Genomic DNA, 7,500 nt, shown 5'->3' on the forward strand with positions numbered 1-7,500 from the left:
TTCTTTCGTATTTGTTATACTAAGGTATTGGTTTTGTTTGATTTGGAATACACTCACACCGAGATTGCTAATTTTGCTAACGCACTCATTAATTATCTATCTCAATCTATCTTTCTACCCCTATCCTTTCCTTCATCTTTCTTTCCCCTTCTCCGAAATCATATCTTGCAATCGTATTGTATTACTTTACAATAGAGAACAAAAGGCGGGGAAACACTAGGAAAAGAAGGGGCAGTCGGTGTTCTTCAACTAGAACATCACAAAGGACTTAGATGATGATTGTGATGATGGTAATGGTACGGGTGATGATGATTGTGTGGGTGGGGGTGATGATGATGATGATGGTGATGATGATTGTGTGTGTGTGTGTGTGTGTGTGGGGGGGGGGGGGGATGGTAATGATGGTGATGATTGTGTGGGTGGGGGTGATGATGATGGTGTTGTTGGTGGTGGTGATGATTGTCTGGGTGGGGATGGTGATGGTAATGATGGTGATGGTGATGTGATGGTGTTGATGGTAATGATGACACAGAAAAAAAATAGATTTGCCATTTTGAACATCAAGGGAGATATTTTTGAATGATTAACCGCAGATTTTTGTGTGTGTACTTTTTAGGCAGTAAACAGGTAGTTGTTCAAAAGGTAATAATATTGAAAAAAAATATACCTAAAAAGAACTAAAAAAAAAACCAAGACACCCACAAACACAAAATAAACAAAAGAAAAAATAAATAAAAAAAAAAACCAAAAAAAAAAAACGAAAAAATAACAAAAAAAAAATACAAAAACTGAGGAAAACTAATAACGTGACAATGCGAAAACAACAGGAATCAATCCTATGCAATGCGATGACATATACAAGCAATAATATGGCGGCAAAAGCAATGATATTTGTCCTCTTACCCCTTTGCCTACGGTATGTAGAGAGAGAGAGCTTTTAAGACCTTCACGAGTGAAGATAAAAGAGAAGTAGAGTTGAAAATACAGACTTAGTATAAGACATTCAAATGAAGTAGGAATTTGCAATCTAATCGCTATCTTTTTTTCTCTTTTTTTTCCCCACATCAACTGCTAAGGTAAATAAAACAGCATTTTGATGCTTACCGAACACGTGGCACTCGTGTATGAGACTTTGACCCTCCGGGGGCTCTCGTCTCGCCTGACATTGTTGCTTCGCTGTTATTCATCAAGTAAAAGTAAAATAAACATCGTATTTACAGAATTCTCGCACCCGCAGAGTGGATGGTAAAAGTGAGCAAATAGTTTCGTTGATCAATGGTCTGTTCCTTTTGAACGATGGTAGTGCGACGCGGGTGGACGATAATAAAGGGACTTTGACCTTTATTGACCTATCACTAGTCTCCTCAACACTAGCAGCCGAGTGCCTGCTGTGACACACCATTTACGACTCATTGGGTAGCGACCACCTTCCTATTTGTATTAAGTATTCATGCGACACTACAAGAACGCCTTCAGCACCTTAATCTAATGTGAAAAGAGCAGACTGGGTCGCCTTCACAAGGAGCGTCAAGCTGCTTGAAGTTCTTGGAGAAACCATTGATAATGAAGTAAACAATGTTCAAAATTGTATTTTAAATGCAACGATGGCAACCATTCCTATGACTTAGACAGATAGCGTTCAGCATAGACACCAGATTACCGCACGGTGCTATGTAGACGAAATACAGGCTTTTAAGAAATAACATCACCAATGAGACCTTTCGCAATTACAAACTAGCGAGACCTGGGGCTCGAACAACAATCAGACAAGCAAAACGAGACTCCAGGCGAAGCCTTATCTTTACGATAGATAGCAATACTATTATTTCACAGGTTTGGTTCTTGTAAAAAAAAAAAACAAAAAAAAAACAACAACAAAAAAAACATACAAGTGGGAACAAATTTCGATTCAACTAGAGACATTGCTAATGCACTCGCCAGGCACATCTCTTACGCAAGCAGCTCAGAAAACTACCATCCTGCTTTCCTGACCACCAAGGAAGCGGCCGAGCTGCAACATATACACTTAGCCATAGATGACTTTGATTATAATAAAGATCAGCTATTGCATTTTCTAAACTCCTGGAATTTATAGTTGACGAGCAGTACGGACTCCGAAAGGGACGTAAAACTGAAAAGTCATATTCAAGAGGCATTTGCCAGTGAACATTTTTTGATTTCAGTATTCTTAGATATAGAAAAAGCCTACGACATGACATGGCGACATGACCTCAGAAAACGTTATGCTTTCGGATTACGTGGAAACTTGCCTTGTTTTATCCAAAATTCCATATCTGACAGAACTTATTCTGTCAAATTATTACTATTTCGAACATTTTTGTCCAGGCAAACGGGGACCTACAGTAAAGTGTCTTGTCACCAACATTATTTCTAAGTAAGTTCAATGCCATTTTACCATCTCCTGTACTGTATGCCGATGATTGTGCATTATGGCAATCTAGCAGTAATGCAAAAGTCTCGGCAAGTCGGATTCAATTGACAAAAGATATGATTCTGACTGGGGCCTCCAGCGGGGTTTTAAGTTTTCCAGAAGAAAGATTATTGGCGTAGTATTTACCCAGTGGAGGAAGCCAAACATCAGGCTAACTCTAGATAATCACCTAATTCCTATTCAAAAATCTGTTAAATTTCTTGATTTACTTTATGATAGTAGACAAAATGGTAAAGGCCACACTGATCAGTTAAAGAATAAATATCAAGAAGCACTTAATATATAATAATGTATTTCTGAACACAAATGGGGAGCTGATAGAAAGTATTTGCTAATGCTATATACAGTAAGTCCCATTTTAGGTGTAAAGTAGATAATAATTCAATCGTGCATGTCTCATCGGTCGAATGCTGAGCAAAATGCTTGTTTACGTGTGTGTCTTGGAGCCGTTCAATGCTCTCGCGTCTTGAGTCAGGAGTTCTTCCTCTCCGTCTCAAAAGCAGCCAGCTTATGCTGAAGTATGCCGCTAAAATAGCCAGAGAACCGAGCCACCCTAACGGGCATTTGCAGCCGGAGTGTCGTCGCGTTAGGCCTCCGGTGGGATCGAGTCGCCCTATCGAGAATGCTTTGCTTCGGCATTTGAGCCCGGAAGGCCGTGGGAAAAGGCCCCTTTGCATTAGACTCTTAGACCTCATTGAAAAAGTCGGTATGTATCGATCGTGGTAGATTGGCTACCATCCACGCCAACCACCGCCCCCTCACAGCGCCCCTCCCCCCCCCCCCCCTCGCCCCCGCCCCCCCCTCGGCAGGCCACCGTGTCGTGAGCCCCCCCCCACCCGCCCCGTGCGCCCAACGGTCCAGACTCCGTTCCACCCTTATGGTAATGATGTGAACTCTTTTTTTCCATCTCGATCCTGTACCGACGGGCTTCCAAGACAGACGAGTGTGTTGGATGCCGTCGAGGAGGAGGTGTCATGAGTTCGACCACAATGCCATCGATCTTTCTTCATGAACTTTTTACTATTGGTAAAGCTTTTTGATTTTGCCCTATCGACCCACCTCTCACGATTAGAATAGCATACCTCATATGGTTCAGTATCCTTGCCTAAGTTTACTTAAAGCCATGTACTAATCAGTCCCTAGAAACACAACAATGTGTGATTATGCGTCGGAAATATCATTCGTTAAGCTACATAGTGCCCCAACAAATCAATTCAAGCTGGACATGGCTACCCTCGGCACCGACTCAGGACATCCATGGCCAATGAACAGGGGTGTGACTCAAATTAGTTCTGGCCCCAAAATGGTGGACTCTGGAGCCTCGCATAGCCCTCACGGGTAACTCGGGTGATTTATATGCCCTTAGTATAAAACTCGCCCCAAAACTAAATTATGAAAATTTTTCTCGTAGCAGATGTGTGACAAACCTCAAATCAACAACAAACCCATACAAAACATAGAACTCAATGCGCCGAAAACACATACCGCTACAGAAAAGGAATACAAACCATTCACGTCGGTCAACACATATTAGTATAACTAGGCCATAAATTCAGAATAACAGCAGACCAAACTTCCAAATCTTTCCGCCATACAGTGCATAATGAAAGAATTATCCACAGAATAATCACTTTTCTAAAAGAGACAAAGCTTTGTGATCTTTTCTAGATTGATAAGATATAATGGATCCATTGACATGTGCCGCTGGCTGATGGCCAAGAAGTCTAACACTGGAGGAAGAAGAAACACTTGGCTCCACCCCCTTTCCGGGAATCAGTTAGTTGTTCTTTACCATTTGCGTTCCATATCAGTAATCGAACATGAAAAGAAGGTGATAAGTTTGATATGCATTCACACACACACACACACACACACACACACACAAACGCATATTTGTGTGTGTGTTTGTTTGTGTGTGTTTGTGTGTGCGTGTGTGTATGTGTGTATGTGTGTGACACTGAGGCGGGCCAACATGTGTGTTTGTGTGGGCGTGTGCGTGTATTCCAAGTACCACCACGATAACGAAAATGTCAATCCACCAAGACACTAAACTCGTTCAGATGGTGTCCAGGGGTTGAAACGTTTTTTTTTTTTTTTTTTTTTAATCTTACTTTAGACGAGTCTACAAGTTACGTATAAATCCTATCATGATCCCACTTCTTATCATCCCCTTGCATATGCATTATAAATATGAAAATCACATGATATCTCAAAACAAATTAAATTATTCTCTCAAATAAGTTGTCAAATATGTCATGGCCTGCCTCACGAAATAAGGGTTTATATAAATAATGATTCCACTCTTTTTATATGCCTCGCCCCCAAGAATTATGTCGTTAAAAGGGATTATTATTTTTTTTTTTATAATTTTTTGTCTATTCACGTATTTGTTCGTTTTGTTTTTGTTTTTGATTTGTCTGCTTCGTGTTTCTTTCTATATATCAAGAGCTAATCCAGCTGTAAGTACGTGATTGTTAGAACTAAAAGAATTTATATATGTATATATATAGAAAGAGAGAGAGAGAGAGAGAGAGAGAGAGAGAGAGAGAGAGGATGGGTCGAGGGAAGTTAAAAGCTTTCATACCTTGTTTGCTTAGCTTTTTATTCACAACCTTTTGATTGCCCTGTTGACCATTACTGTCATGAACGTGTCAAATGTAATGGGAGTACATGTATAGAAAAAAGGATTACAAAACTTGATGCACAAACATTGCTTGTTTGTTCTCTCTTTCTCTCTCTCTCTCTTTCTTTTTTTTTCTCTCTCTCCCTCTCTCTCTCACACACACTTAGTACTCACACTTTGTACTCCTATTATTGTTACTGTTACCATGACTATTGATGTTACCAATATTCATATTTCTATAATTACCATGATCGTTAAGTCACTCTGCAGTTCAGCTGTTACTACGCCATACAGTTCATTCGAATATATAACTCCCAAAGGCAACTATAGTCCACAGCTAAGAATTCCAAAGTAATGTCGACGCTAAGTATTCATAACAACTCAATTTCCATTATGACTTATAACCACCACCACCACCACCACTAACATTACTACTACAACAACTATCACCACTACCATAATAATAATGATGAAATAAACAGAAATAGGTTTCGGCAATACAGACTACCACGTAATGATTCATGTACTATGACTAGACTGACACACGTACAAAAGACGATCCAGCAGTGTACGATTCGGACTGTACCATAATACAATAGCTATACTATACGATATAGTCTGTCAGGAGAGCAAAGATGGCTATACAATACGTAGATGGCTAAGTATATTTCTTGTGTCATGACTTTGTTTGTTCCATAATGCAATAGCTATACTATACGATATTGTCTTTGTCAGGGCAGCGAAAAGGGCTATACAATAAGTAGATGGCTAAGTATATTTCTCGTGTCCTGACTTTGTTTGTTCTCTGTATTTGTTGTGGTACTGTCCAGGGATAGCGTTTTTGTTTTTTTGTTTAGTGAATTACTTACTACACGTTTGAGAAGAGGGGAATAGGTTTGCTTTTGAACAAACTGCTATTGTCATCCTGTTTTATTGCCTCGATCATAAATCACTGTTCAGTTTAAGAAATTGATCATTAACAATCAACTCTGTTCCAGGTAGATTAGTTAACAGTGCCCCCCCCTCCCCCAGGATTACCCTGTTTATTTTGAGAGTTTGCTCATATGAATTAAGAATTAATGGTGATTTTAGATAAAAGACGTTTTAAGTACTTTCTGTACGGGAATGTTGACAATAAAACAAGGGTGAATCGATATCAAAACATATATTGTTCTGCCTTCTCATATACTGTGTAAAAGGTAGTTGTCTGTAGTTTTAGCGTACCCTTTCGTATACTGTTGTGTATGAAAGGATTATGCCGTTTTCGTGTACATTGTTGTACAGGAATTGAAGTAAGAGCTCTCTCTCTCTCTCTCTCTCTCTTTCTTTTTCTTTCTTTCTCTCTCTCTCTCTCTCTCTCTTTCTTTTTCTTTCTTTCTCTCTCTCTCTCTCTCTCTCTCTCTCTCTCTCTCTCTCTCTCTCTCTCTCTCTCTCTCTCTCTCTCTCTCTCTTTTTCTTTCTTTCTCTCTCTCTCTCTGTCCCTCAAAAGAAAATGAAAAAAAAGTACAATCAATATCTATCAGTTTCTATACTTCTCCTTCACTTTATCCTAAATTTATCCACAACAGGATATCATAATCAAAATAATCTTACAAAATTTATCCACAACAGGATATCATAATAATATATCATAATAATAATAAAAAAATATCTTACAAAATTTATCCACAACAGGATATCATAATCAAAATAAAAGAAATTACAAAATCTTACAAATTTTATCCACACTCAGAGACTATCATAATCCAAAATAAAATGAGAAATTACACAAAACTTTACAAATTTTATCACAAAAGGATGTTGAGTATCATTATAAATGACAATAAATTTACAAAATCTTACAAAATTTATCCACAACAGGATATCATAATCAAAATAAAAAAATACAAAATCTTACAAAATTTATCCACAACAGGATATCATAATCAAAATAAAAAAATACAAAATCTTACAAAATTTATCCACAACAGGATATCATAATAAAATAATAATATGTATATCATAGAAACTCTTACAAATAATTGTTAGACCAGTAACAGGATTTCTTATAAAACTAATAATAATAATAATAATAAAAAAAATTACAAAATATTCTAGCGCTTGCATTCTGATCGCGTTTAATGCATCTAATTATACTGGTATGTATTTCTGATTTTATTTGTCGTGTACTCATACGTGTATACAGTCTGTATGCATAACGTGCGTGTTAGTAATTGGGACGTTGTGCGGTACAAGTGTTATGGGAACTGTTTGTAGGTTCGTATACCAAGATGTTATGAGTGTCGAAATTAAAGAAAGATATATTTTCTAACTTGAACTAATATCATGATCATTATGCATGGCTTTCCGCACCAGCGCTTCTTTTGAGAGAATAAAAAAGTTCAGCATGATACATAGAATATTTATTAACGATTAATGAATGACA

General features: G+C 37.9%; 1 long non-coding RNA gene across 1 annotated transcript in view; it reads right to left on the reverse strand.

Annotated features, from left to right (window-relative positions):
• Window positions 1-7,462: 7,462 nt before the first annotated feature.
• LOC147466880 (uncharacterized) overlaps window positions 7,463-7,500 on the reverse strand; it is a 6,994-nt gene continuing 6,956 nt past the window's right edge. The window contains exon 4 of the long non-coding RNA XR_015190736.1: window positions 7,463-7,500. This exon is cut by the window's right edge and continues 93 nt beyond it. This is a non-coding gene — a long non-coding RNA (uncharacterized LOC147466880).

The sequence above is a fragment of the Penaeus japonicus genome, unplaced genomic scaffold, assembly GCF_977035675.1.
Source record: "Penaeus japonicus unplaced genomic scaffold, GWHDUDI00000001_assembly GWHDUDI00000040, whole genome shotgun sequence".
Lineage (NCBI taxonomy): Eukaryota > Metazoa > Arthropoda > Malacostraca > Decapoda > Penaeidae > Penaeus > Penaeus japonicus.